The 13,964-nt window shown below is 35.8% G+C and overlaps 1 protein-coding gene and 1 pseudogene across 4 annotated transcripts in view; one reads left to right on the forward strand and one right to left on the reverse strand.

Moving 5' to 3' along the window:
- The window catches only part of LOC129780161 (protein Shroom), a 639,098-nt gene that overhangs the window by 485,004 nt on the left and 140,130 nt on the right, over window positions 1–13,964 (reverse strand). The gene's annotated exons all lie outside the window — the stretch shown is intronic.
- LOC129780759 (U4 spliceosomal RNA) lies at window positions 7,741–7,859 on the forward strand (annotated as a pseudogene).

Consider the following 13,964-nt stretch of genomic DNA (forward strand, 5'->3'; position numbering starts at 1 on the left):
GTTTTGCTCGTAACATTTTTGTGTTGAAGTTCTCGCGTTGACATGTTCTTGATGTGTTTCTAAGTAGATGTTTTCGCTGGTTTTTTTTTATTCTGAATACGTTGTTTAATTTTATAAATGCGTTTTTGAGAAAAATGAATTTAAATTTTCGAATTTTTTTTCTAGTGTATTTTTTTATAAAATTGAAAATTCAAACAGTTTTTTACATTTCATTCTTTGAGCAGAATTTTGAAGATATTCTAGTTTTTAAATTATTATTTTTTTTTAAATGAAGAAAATAATAATAAGCAGTCTAATTTTTTTTTCGAAGTTTACAAATATACAAAGTTGCATGAATGGCCAATGTCTTTTCACCCAAAATGCTTCCCTGCTATCTGAGATGTTGCCGCCAATGGCCAGTCAAGTTGGGACGAAATTCGTCAGTTACATGTTAAACATTAGTACAGTCAAACCTGTTTTTGTGCGGTTTTTTTCTGTGCGAATTTTTTTGTGTGCCATTTTTTTGTGCGGTTTTCTGTTCTTGTGCGTTTTTTTTTTGTGCGGCGTATGAAAAGAAGCATATTTGATGAAATTATCGTCCATTTAGTTTTTTTCGATGGTTTATATCTATTTCAGTGCGAAAAAAGCATATTTGCGTCTCAATTATCCGTTTCTGAAATCATTACCCTCCTCTCATCAAATGCTTTAATTTTTTCTAAGTTTTTGCATGACATGATTTCTAACAGGAACATGTTTCGACATGCAACTAAAAACACAAAACAGCCACGCGCCACCGAAAAGGCAAAGTGTCCCATCGCAAAGCAGGGAAACAAAAGGAAATTGAAAGGTGAATGGCGTGTATTTGAGTTATTTTCTTGGGGGAAACTTTTTTATGCGGTCCCTATCTACCGCACACTGGTGAAGTTTTGCACGATTTCTTTTATCAGTCCGTATCCCCCGCACAAAAAAAGCTTTGCCTTTACAGCGCGGACTCGATTATATACAGTTTCTGATTTTTTTGCACTGTATATAATCGAGTCAAAAAAAAAATTTTTTATTGTTTTTTTTTGCATGTATTTTTTTGTTTTTTGAATATAAAAGAGGGATTTGATTTTGATCCATTCCCTTAAAGTGAGAAAACACCTTTCTCACATGGAAAAAATAATTTATCCAGATTCTCTCAGAAGGTGATAGACGATCATATTTGATGAAAAAAATCCTTCTACGCATATGTTCGAATTTCAACAATGACAGAGTTATAGAACTTTTTTTTGTTTCGGACTCTGTTGCCTCAAACTGGCTCTACACTACAAAGTACGCCACAGAGGACGATTCTGTTGCGTTCATTTGAAGGATGAGAAAATTTTGTACAGGATATAGTAGTGGAACATCTAAATTAGTGGATTTCAATAACATTTTGGAAGTGAAAAAAATAAAAGTTAATAATTTTTCATGTGTCATTATTAATTTCATCCTAAAAATTTATATTAAACTAGATTGTTTTTGGCAATTAAATTGAAGCTTTTTAACCGCTCTACAATTTGTTCTTTGACACCCAACTTCTATCGTTCTTAATGTGGCTGCAATATCGATATAAACGATTCCTGGTGAAAATTAGAATAAAATCTTAAAAAATCACGATTTTTACCCCACTGTACATGTAATAGCCACTTAAATTACACCTTAACGGTGAAAGGTTACATTTCTTCATGAAATAAGTCATATTTGAAACATAAAAAAAATATTTTTTCCAAATTGTATATAATCGAGTCCAAAATTGTATATAATCGAAACACATATAATCGAGTCCGACCTGTAATAATTTCTCAAAGAAAACATGAAGAACTTGTTGTTAGGAAAAATCTTTCCCTGTTGCCCTTCTTCCGATGCATAAATGACTTATTGGTAACTGTACTGACAATTCATTTTTCAGAATTTCAAAAAACCATGTTTTCAGAAAAAACAACTTAACTTAAAACTTAAATTAATTTTTTTTCAATTGATATTTTTTTTATTTTGTTTGATATTTTCTAATGAAAACAATTTCCTACATTTTATTCTCTGACCAATATTATGTAGGACTTATAGAAAATTTTTAAGTCAAAGACTATCAGACCTACAAATTTTTGGTTAAAAACTAAAATGTAGGATTCCTTTTGTGAAAATTTGAACAATCCTACGTTTCATTCTTCGACCAAAATTTTTTAGATATTATAGTTTTTTTTTTAAATTTAAAAATAAATTTAGAAAAAAAACTTTGACCCTTTTCAAAAAGTAGTCTAATGAATTTTCAGGAGATTTCAAGTAAGGAAAGTTGCTTGAATGACCAATGTTTTTACACCCACAACCTTTCAATGCAATCTGTGTGGTGCTGCCAGTTGCCAGTCGAGTTGGCATGAAATATATCTTATAATTAAAAAAAAAGGTTTTTTTCAAATTAGAATCATAGAATACTTGGAGGATATTTGAGATGAATAGAAAAAACTCGAAAAAAAATCGATTGAACATATGTTTCGCAATGAAAATCAATCACCAATCAATCAGATCAGTTTTATAGAGCTTAACGATAACATTCAAATTTCTCTAAGATATATTCGTAATTTGTTACTTACCAACCAACCAACATTAACTTGAAATAATTTATATGGCAGAACAGCGTTTGCCCGGTAAGCTAGTTTGAAAAAAAAAATTCATCCATTAATTGAAGAGATATTAACGTTCAAAATCGATACACTTGTTCCATTTGGCTCCTATATTGAAAGATCAGACGTCCTACATCAAAATCTTCTGTGTAAATTTTCATTCAAATAAGGAAAAACTATTGAAACTATTCCTAATCTGGACGCACTGTAAATTGTACCGGAGCACTCCTAGCGGTTGTTTCTGGAATGTTTTGACAGCATCTTGTGTTGTTACAATTTTTCAGTTTGAAAAAAGCTGTAAAAGATAGAAGCCAAAAAAGAAAACACCCTTAGGTACTGAAATTGCGATGTTGCTTAATTCGGATGACTCAAAATTGTCCGCAGGATAAAGAGAATACGGATTGATAACAGAACACGTCATAATGGCTGCATGGAAAAAGGGATTGAGAACAATTAGAGCAAATTTTGAACTCTGGGATTGATCAATATTACCGAAAAACTAGAATTAATGCATTTAGTCTCGCACCGCGAAAACTAAAAATAAACATCTTCCAAGCATTCGTCAAAAACAGTCGAATGGACCACGAACAATATTTTTTACCTGGAAGGTCTACTTAAATAGCCGTTTATTTGCGTTTATTTGAAATCTCGAATGGGTCGAGCGGTTCAAAAGTTGCGAACTTAAAAAAACGCTGACAACAAATCGACAAAAAAGTCGATTTTTCAAACTTTTCTGATTCTTAAGGGCGAAATAAGAAAAAGATTTGTCTCAGATTGTTCGAAAAGGAATAAATATACGAAGTTTGACCAAAATCAGGCGATTTTTTCTTCGATAGATTCTTTTTTCATGGAATTGCTGATTAAAGCTATGGACTAGAAGCTTTACAGTGAAGCGTGTTTCAAAACGCATTCTGTCAGATAACAGGACACATAATTGCACTGTGATATTTTGACCAGATTTGGATTAAAGTTACTAAAGCCGAGAGACACTTTAGTAGTATTGTGACAACAGATAGTTTTAATTGAAAAAAGAATTCCACCCAATCGAGAAATGCTGCTAGACTAGCAGAGTACTCAAAATCGATGCAATGCGTTCCAAGAAAAGCAATTTCAACGGAACTAAATCGCACAATATTTAGTTTTGATATTTTCTTCAAAGCGCAATAATAAACTTTCTTCTGGTACATCAACGTATAATACGCATCAAAACTATCCCGAGATAGAGCCGATCTCATGGATTTAGTTCTGAACCGTAATATGGAATGTTAGCTATTTGTGTACATCATCCGAATTAATTTCTCAATTTTTCTTCCCCTCTAACAACAGTAGAAAATAGACTCAAAAACAGACACACCAAACCAAAAAAAAAATTAGAACCTGGGATAACTCATTGTTTTTATTAGTGGCAATTTTGATCTCTTCAAACCGCGCGTTCCGCCACGATTATGTCTTCTGGGTCAGACCTTGTGGTTCTGTTGTTGTTGTTGTTGTTGTAGAAGATTTTGAGCACGGTCAAAACCATAATCCCAGCGCATTGACGGAACAGAAATATTATCGCTGTTGCCTGATTGGAAAAGAAACAGAAACTGCCAAAGGCAGTAAAGGTGTAAATAATGGCGGTGGCATCCGTTAATTGCACACACACTACTTGGTACCATGATGTTTTTTTTCGATGTGAAAGGAACTCGGAGCTAAGCCGAATGATGAATTGGGGCAAATTTCGGGAGTTTGTGCTAGATTACAAATTTATCTCAATGGTTGATTTTGGAAACGAACAAAAAAAAACACGATTTCGCTCGTATCACACGCGGTGCGGAATCGTTGCACAAAATGGGTTTTAAATGGTAATGAAGCTCGTCACGCTCATAACGCGCTGTCCAGTGAATCTCGACGAATCTTGGTGCCGTGGTGATAAAGCCTTGCCATCATATCAACTCGCAGGGAGAATAAATTATCACCAAGCAAATCTGCAACGACAAAAAAACAAAAACGATGACAGATAACAGCTTGTAATGAGATGGAAGCACCGCACTGGATAGAGAATGTTTCACTCTTGGCGCTCGTGTTTTGCATTGTGAGGATCATGTTAAACGTACCAAAACGCTCATTTACACGTTGTAAAAACAGAAATAGGCCGAAGGTTGTGGTTGGTCAGGATTTTCCGTAGACGAGTCAATGTTACAATGTTCAGGTCAACTGGAAATCTGATATTAAAATATGGTAATATACAAGACTGTGAACAACTGACCTGAAGTGTACTGCAAGAAGTCGGCTCACAATTATTTATCATTAACATTAATGAAGTGAGGAAGTTTCGAATGCATGTATTAGGGGAACTCGGTTTTGGGCGTGAAGAGAAATAAAATCGAAGTTATTCACTTTATCGTTAGAAAGAACGCTTTAAGCTGTTGATCAATTTCCCGTAGTCTAACCCATATCGTCTTCTTCCTCGTATTCTATCTTGTCTCTACCATTGTCTTCTTTTTCGTCATCTTCCACTGTCATCTTCTTCTCTTTTCATATGTTGTCCTCGCCATCTTCCATTCTCCGCATTTCACTTAGTTTCGTTCTTTTTTTTAATGTAAAATATGAATATGACTTCCCGCCCTCCACTTCTTTCCTCGTTCCCCATTTATTCATTACTTTTTTCCATGTCTTCTTCCTTATATTCTTCATGGTATCCAACTATGAATTCTTCTCCTTCTTCTCCTTTGTTTTCCTCCTCCAATCTTGCTCGCTTTCTTCTTTCTTGTCTGTACCATGTTTTTTTCGTTTTCATCTCTTTTGTTGTATTCTTCTTCCTCTCAGGTGTCATATTCTTCCTCGTTTTCGGCTCCATGTTCCCTTATATTCATTTTACTCTTCTCCCTCTTTTTGGATGGATATGTTTTTTCTTCGTACATTCTTTCGCTATCGATTTTGTGTTCTTCTTCGCATGTTTTTTGATGTTCCCCTCGTCTCTTCCTTTTTTTGCTCATACTTTATTTCATATTATTTCTCCTCTCAAGCCTCCTCGTATTTGTTCACGTCTTCAACTTCATGTTCTTCTATACTTCCTTTTTTGAGTATTTTTTCTCGTTTTCTAAACCAGTTCCTTTCCCTTTTTTCTCTCTCGTCTATTTCTTCGTTTTCTACCCCGATTTCTTCTTTGTATTTCACCTAGCCATCCATCTCAAATTCTTCCTATTTTTTTACTATTATTTTTTATGTATTCTTTCTCGTTCAAATACGTCTTCATCTTTGTATTGTTCTACATTTTTAGACGTAGGATTACGTCTTTCGGGAATATATTGGGGTACAAATTGAAAATAGAAAATCGGCGAAGAAAATTAGAAAAATGAAGAAATATTCGAAAAGTGATTCCCCAAATGCTCTACATATAGTATTAGGTGTTGTTAGTCCAATTAAATTCCGCATTGGGTTGAATAAACACTGGGAAGGTACAAAATATAAAAGAAAATTACATTTTCCATTTCACATATGCTTTCTCTATATAAAAGTAACATGTTTTTACTGATGAGAAAGATTGATAATTGTGTTCGGTATTGATAATTATCTTATATTAAATTGGTGAGTTTTTTTTCTTCATTTCATCCATACATAACACAGGACGCATCTCGTCTAGGGACACAGAGGGCGGTTTTCATCATATATCATTCCACTTCGGCATCTTCTATCTGATGCGCACCATCCAACCACTGTTTACCATCCTTCTGTCATCATCACTCGGTAAGCACTGGTAAAGCGAACAAACAATACGCAACAACCAAACAAAATGGCTCTTTTCAGGGCCACCAAATTATATATCATATATTCAATCATTATATAATATTCATTATCATTATATTATTCAAGCATATCCAAAATCAACAGATAACCTAACGGATTCCTACGTCAACTATGTGGTCGTGTCTCGGACACAACCCTGATTTGACTTTTTATTGTTATTTTTCTCATATTCCTCTTCATCTTCCTCCTCATTTTCTCTTCTTTTCTTCTTCGTATTCTTCGTTATATTCTACCTCGTCATCGATCTCATATTCTTCCCGTCTTCATTCCAATTTTATCTTCCTCTCCTTCCAATTGTTTTGCTCTTACGTATTCTTCTCTCTCTCTCTCCCTCTCAAGCATTGTTTTCTTGTTCGTATTTATTCTATGTCTATATCTTCACATTTTTCCACTTGATATTTTCCTAATGTTATCGTTCGTCTACTTCCTCATTTTCCTAATATTCTTCTCCGTCTTCTTCTCAATATTTTTCTGTTATCAATTTCGTATTCTTCCTCATCTTCTTTATCATTTCTTCCTCGATTTTTTGTTATAATTTACTCACGAGTATCTTCCCGTATCTCTTTCATATTTCCTATCGTCACAATCATCTGATTATTCTTGGTTTTCTTCCTCGATTCCTTCACTCATCTTCATCTCAATTTTTTCCTTGTATTCTTCTTCGTTTCCTTCCTCATCCTTGAGCTTATGTTTTTCTCTTCATTTTCTCTCATTTGCCTCCCCACCTTTTCCTTCATTTTCCTGGTTTTCTTCTGCTCCACGCTGCGCTTTTCTCTTCTCTTCTCTTTTCTCTTTTTTTTTTTGCACGTGTATTTTCATCTTTCTCTCTGAAACGCCTTCATCTATCTCATATTCTTCATCGTGGCTTTTTCCTTCTACACTCATTATTCCACTTTGCTCATGTCTGATATTCGTCCCGACACTTTAATTTTTTTTTTCACTTGTTCCTTTTAGCCTGATAAACCGTTAATTGAGTGAATATCGCACCGGTTATCCACAAAAGCGGAACTGTAATAACTCAATTTTTTTATTTCAGCTTTGAAGTTTTGGTAGTAGCTCAAACCATATCCATAAAACTGATTATTGAAACGGTGTGTAACCGAAAAACCTTCGTTTTGTGAAGTCGTTTGAAAGATCTAGGTTAATCTATTGTCTAATATAGGTCCAAATTAATAAGAATTCAATGTCACTATCATTCAAATTTTCTAGTGCAAATGAACTAATGTCTTCTAGAGACAATAGAGGTCCCTCGTTGTTGAATTCATTCTATATACTTGTGGATTTTCTGCTTGGAAAAGTTTGAAAAAAGCGAGTGAATGACCCCGAGACTAGCCTTGCGCAGTGGCGATATTATAACCATCGAGGTTTATCCGAGGTGTGATTATTGCTAGTTGAACACTAAAAAAACCCGAGGCAAAAGTTTCTGTTGATTACTAAGAACAATAGTAAACAAGTGACACTGATAAAAAAGCGATCGAATGACACCGATATAAAAGCCTTACTTCTTTTGACGATCTTTCCGGCCAATAGTCAGAAATTTATGAAAATAATATCTCTCAAAAATTCACATACGCTCTATACAATGAAATGAAATGAAATGTCTTCACATATTTTATAATGTCTTCACAAAATCAAACGTCTTTACAGTAAGTCAAATATCTTCAAAATGAAGACATTTCTTCAAACCTGGCATCCCTGCTGAAAGTTTCATCAATTCAATTTCACCAACATAAATTGCCCGGGATCGTCTTTAGAAACAATAGTTTTGAAAGAGGCATAGGAGGGCATAGCAGTCACGCTGAAATTGATTACTCACGCTAGCCTATAGCCTATAACCTTCACCATGACGTTTTTACTATTTTCGGTGAGTTCATTCGAATACTTTTACTTTCATTTGAATATGAGGTACTCGACTGAATCAATGTATTCGCTTTGAAAAAAAACGAGCTTATATTTATGGAGCGTGCACCAAGCATAAGATATATTGTTTTTATTGAACATGAACAAAGGGCAGCAAATAAATTGAACCAGCGTAAATAAGCTACAGATTGCAATGCAGTATGTTCATTTTCGACGGGTCGTCAATGAAAGGTAGGTAATTGGAAAGGCCCTGATTCCAATAAGCTTCTAGGCCGGATATTGATATTTGAAGATAAACAATTAAAAAATTCGAAAATTTGAGCCATTAACATATCCATTTTACCTAAAATGGTTTTTTTTATGACAATGTTGCGTTCCGAAGAATTTGTTTTGTCCATTTGATTTATTTGAAAAAAAAACCTTTGGGCACTGACGCGCATATCGAAAGAAATTTCTTTGACGAAAAATCAACCCCTCCGAACTCCTGGCATGATATGTGTGACGCACACCACTCAGCTACACGGGAGCCACACATTCGTATTCTTGTTCCATGAATTCCTCCTTATATTTTTCCGTTTCCAGTCTCATATTCTTCTGTATTTTCTGCCATTTTTTTCATCGTTTCTTCAACCTCGCAATCATTCTCATCGTTATTCTTATTTTTTCATTCCTTCTCATCATTTCCTCGTATTATTATCCGTGTCCTTTCTTGACTTATTTTTCACAATGTTCTCCCTCTAAAGAATTTTCTTCTTCCTCGTATTCTATGCCGTCTTCAGCTTCATGTTTTTCTACACTTTCCATCATTTTCATTTTCATATACATTCCCTCTTTGTCATTTTTATCGTTCTCTCTTATGTACCCTTATCTATTTTCGTTCATATTTCTCTTCGTACCCTTGCAGGTGTTTTTCTTCGTTTTCCCCTTCGTCATCGATTTCGTGTTCTTTCCCATGTTCTGTTTTATGTTCTCGTGTGTTCTAATTTTTTGCTAGTATTTCTTCCCATTTCCCGTATAGAATCTTTTCTTTTTCTCGTATTTTTCACCATTTTCTATTTATTCTACCCACTCATCAAAGGGGCTTGTTTGTGCCGGGTTGTTTTTCTTGTTTTGCCTTCGTCTCGTTTTTTCCCATGTTTTCTGTCGTCTTCATGACATCTTTTGGTCGTGTTCTTTCACCTCAAAAGCTCCCTTCGCCTCCCCATGCTCTCCACCTTCTTCTGATTTGTTGCATCAATTAGGCAAATGTCTTAAACTTGACGAGATTAACTGCCATCACAAAAAAATGACAATTTTTTTGTTTATCAATTTTTTTTTTTGAGAATCCCAATTTAATATTCAAACTTCGACGTCTTTGTGGTACATAGCACTAAATGAAATCCGATATTTGAAGCTGATATTTTTCATTGGGTAGTTTAGCGTGTAAATCAACATTTTGTAGGGAGTATGAAAAATCGAGATGACCATTTTCATTAGTAGCCTGAACTATACGTTCTGCCTCGTATTCCGAAAAAACCCAGTCCCAGAGAGTCGATTTTTGACAAAAAAAACATTCTAAATGACAGTAGATCTCGAAGTTTCATGCAATTTGAAGACATTAGGCTTAATTTTTTTTTTGCAAACGCCGATTTCATCGGGTGTTTTTTAAAAAAAACTTAAACTTTGGCGTCTTTACGACACTAGTAAATGAAGTGCGATTGAGCTGAAATTTTGCATATGGTATTTTTTCGGGGGAATCAACATTTTACAAGAAGTCTCGAAAATTCGAACGTCACTTTTTTACAATACATTCATTGGCATTCAACGCCCATACATACCAACCAAAGCAGATCGAAGGTCCGACATAACCCAATGATGGAATTGCGTGTTTTATTTACCTGTAAACAAAAAGAGAAAAATCGATTATCTTTTTATTTTTTTATTTTTAATACAGATTTCAGTAATATTGTCAATTTTGTGTGAATATTGTGAACATCAAAATAAAACGTTTTCTTAAAAGGAGTAATTAATTGGTTATAAGTATTCCCTTTTCATGAGTAAAAAAAAAATGAGTGGGTTATGTCTATGATATAACCGCAAGGTTCACGTGGAACTACCTTAGCTTAGCAATCATTCGTTTGTATTGATTAAATTCTTGATTGAATGAATCAGTTTCCAAATTCAATTGAGTTCAATATATTTGCTCTGTGAGTGAAAAAAATGAACAAATGCCGTGTAAAGTCAATTCATTTATTGTGATTGATTGTTCTTCGTTACAAGTAAATTTAATGACGGACATACTTCTCGAATCTCGAATTTGCTTGAAACTGGGAAGTTCATTCGCTTCTAGTGGCTGCACGATTTTCCCAGGTTCCTAAGTTTAGAAGATCATGTTAGGACAGACATATTCCACTCTGCACAAAGGCAAGCGAGGACAAAAGTACTCGCAGTTTGCATTTATTTGCAGAGCCGATTTCCCCAGAAACCTCGGTTTTGAAGTCTGTGTTAGGGAAACACATTTCAATCGGAACAAAAATACCCCCGATTTGTATGAATTCGCAATGCCGATTACCCCACGCTTCATGGATTTGAAGTCTGTGTTAGGGAAACACATTCCAGTCGGAACAAAAATACCCCCGACTTGCATGAATTTGAAATACCGATTTCTCCAGGCACCTTGGTTTAGAAATCTATATTAGGGAACACATTTCGGTGGGAACAAAAGCTCCCCCTACTTTCGTGTGTTCTTTTTCTTCTTTTTGGCTTTAAGAGGGTTTAAACTTTTCAGTTCACTCGCCTCTAGGCTCTTTCGTGTGTTTGCAATGCCGATTTCGCTGCTTGGTTTTAAAGTCTGTGTTAGGGAACATTTTTCGATGAGAACAAAAGTCCCCCTACTTTCATGTATTTGCAATGCCGATTTCCCCAAGGCTGCTTGGTTTTGATGGCTGTGTTAGGGAAACCGTAAATCGGGCCAATCAAAACGATGCAGTTAGGGCGTTTAGATAACGCCTAATATTTTACAGTTTTTCAATTGTTTATCTAATGAAAAACAACATTTTGTTAGTTGCGATAGATGCGTAGAAATATTCCCTATCAAGTGATGCAAACATCTCTCCTATCCAGTACGAAATGTTCGAGCTATAAGCATTCGAAATCTTTCATTTTTTCCTGCATGTTCTGTGTTTAGGTTTTCATTTTACCCTCCATATATTCCGGTTAGACGTAGTCCCACGTCAAAATATCAATTTGTCAAGGCTCATATAGAAAAACATCTTCATAACTCGCCGATAGATCAAGACGCTATGTTGTTGTTCTTCGTCGTCCTAAATTCAGAAAATTAGCGCTCCCCATTTGCAAAGGTCTCAGTGTTAGGTTGCAAATAATTCTAAGCCACATTAACATGACTGTCTTTAACACTCCTGCAACTTAGCTACTTGCTGCACCCAAACTAGCGTTGGCAGAAAACATTTCATCTTTGGCAGAAATGATGCCATTTCGTGTGTTGGAGAGTCAACTGCGCAAGTAATGAGCTATTTCAAAAGTTCAAAAATTGTTTGTATGTATGCGAGCAGACATCTGTTTCTGTTTTCTTTTCTCATTTCATTTGGGATTGTGCCAAAAAAAAGTCCATACGACGTCAATGGGAATCGAACCAAGGCCGGCTGGAATGCAATGCTATTTCACACGACTACGCTATCCTTATAGCTGCCAGCGCTGTTATACAGAAGCGTGATAAAATTACACATCATCATAAAATGGAGTTGGAAAGTGTTTTCCAAGAGGATAAAGAAGAACATGAACGAGAATATATCTTTCTCTGTCTGGGCCGTGTATTTGGCAAACTATACGAAAAGCTTTCATATGCTTTCATTCAAATGTGTCTCCTGTTTCGCTTGCTCATATTGGCTCTAGCATATATATTATACAAATGATATACATGTATTGGGGAGTAGAACATTTTCTGTTATTTTGCAGCTCATTTAATGTAATAAACTGGGATGCCATAACATGTGCTAAAAAATAACTTTAGGTGTAGAACAAGATCAACATGCAATTTTTATTTACATTTTTGCTACTCCCAGAGGAGGGATCATTATTGAAGCCCAGTTTAGGACTATGGCACGAACCCCTTCCAAGGAATATCAAAGCTATACAAACGAAGCCAACACGAAACGAACTCATGTGCTATATATATATATATGTTTGTAGTGTTATTTCCTCGTGGCTTGTTTTTATTATTTTTGGGAGCTTCTTCGCGTTTGATACTCGACCTGCGATGCGGGTGAATCCGTTCCAAAATTTGGGTCAGCAGCAGCAGAAACAAGGACCTGGTAGAAGAGTGTAAGATTGAGATGGACATAAGTTTTAAATTCAAGAAATAAGCTAAAACTTCTCTGTCTACCGGTGATTCTGCTGTGGCTACATTTCTCCCTTCACGAGCAAATTTGGCTTTGGTCAATTGGCTGCCGAGATCATGTGATTTGAAACCGCTGGATTTCTCTTGTGAATCTCCGTCCACATTCAATTTCACAAGCCAAACAAAAAATGCAAAAAAAAACATTATTTTAAATATTTGTGTTTTATTTTCAACTTAACTGTCCGAATCAACTAATGGATAATCCTGTATTTACCCTTATATAAATTGTGATTAGATTCTGAAATGCTATAGAATATAGCAACTTTAGGATGAATGAAATGTACAGCGAAGGATTTGGTACCCTGTGTCAAACCGAAGAAATAGTTTTTCAAAAGTTTCACCCGTTTTCGATGTAGCTGTATACGAGCACGGGAAAAACACTTCTACAATGTCATGTCGCAAGTCGAAAACACTTTACGACTTCTGGATCTCGTCTGCCCGCGGTAATCTGAACGAAACCATCTAATTTACAGCAATGACCTATTTTGGACCATCTTTCAAGACAGTTAGAGATATTACTCTCTCTCTTCGCTACTGCCCGTTTCCGCGGTTGGCCAACCAAAACATCCACTGAAACACACACCCACACACACACGTGTATACTCAAGTCACCTCATTATGGCCATGTTCACCAGCACCGAACAAACCGCTCTAATGTCTGAACTTCTGTTACCGCTAATAAAACATTGAAATTAACCAACCACGTAATCCGGAGGAGGTGGAGGAGTGGGCTGCAAGCCCTGCTATAACACACAGCTATCGCTTCTTCGTTCTACGTCCCAAGCGGTCATCGTTTACGATCATAAATGCAGTGTGGACTCTCTTCTTCACTGCCCATCATCATCATCAGCGTCGTCATCATCGGAGAGTTTGGCAATTGCTTTGGAGGTTATGACGATGGAGATAATTTGGGAGTGCTGGAGCCCTGCAGCTGAAGTACAGAAGCGCGTCCATTCAGGATCACCAAGTAAAAAGAACCCTAGGGGTTTCCCGACGAAAATGAAGTACAAAACTCCGCGTGGGGTGATGACAATGCGTTGACACCGGACGGTGACAAACTGCTTCATTAAGATGATTACTCCTGGCCTGACCGTAGAATCAAAAACCGAATCGAAAACTTTCTGGTGATCATTCCCCCGAAAAAGAGTGTGTGCGCGAATGGGATCCATTATCTTCCGCCATCATTTTTGCCCCCGCCCCGTTGACAGTGCTGAAGTTCGAAAACGATTTATGCAATTGGTGTCATCATTACGGTGGCTATTCTCCAGACGCGGCGCGATGCTAATTATCCATCGAGA

This window comes from Toxorhynchites rutilus, chromosome 3 (assembly GCF_029784135.1).
Source record: "Toxorhynchites rutilus septentrionalis strain SRP chromosome 3, ASM2978413v1, whole genome shotgun sequence".
Lineage (NCBI taxonomy): Eukaryota > Metazoa > Arthropoda > Insecta > Diptera > Culicidae > Toxorhynchites > Toxorhynchites rutilus.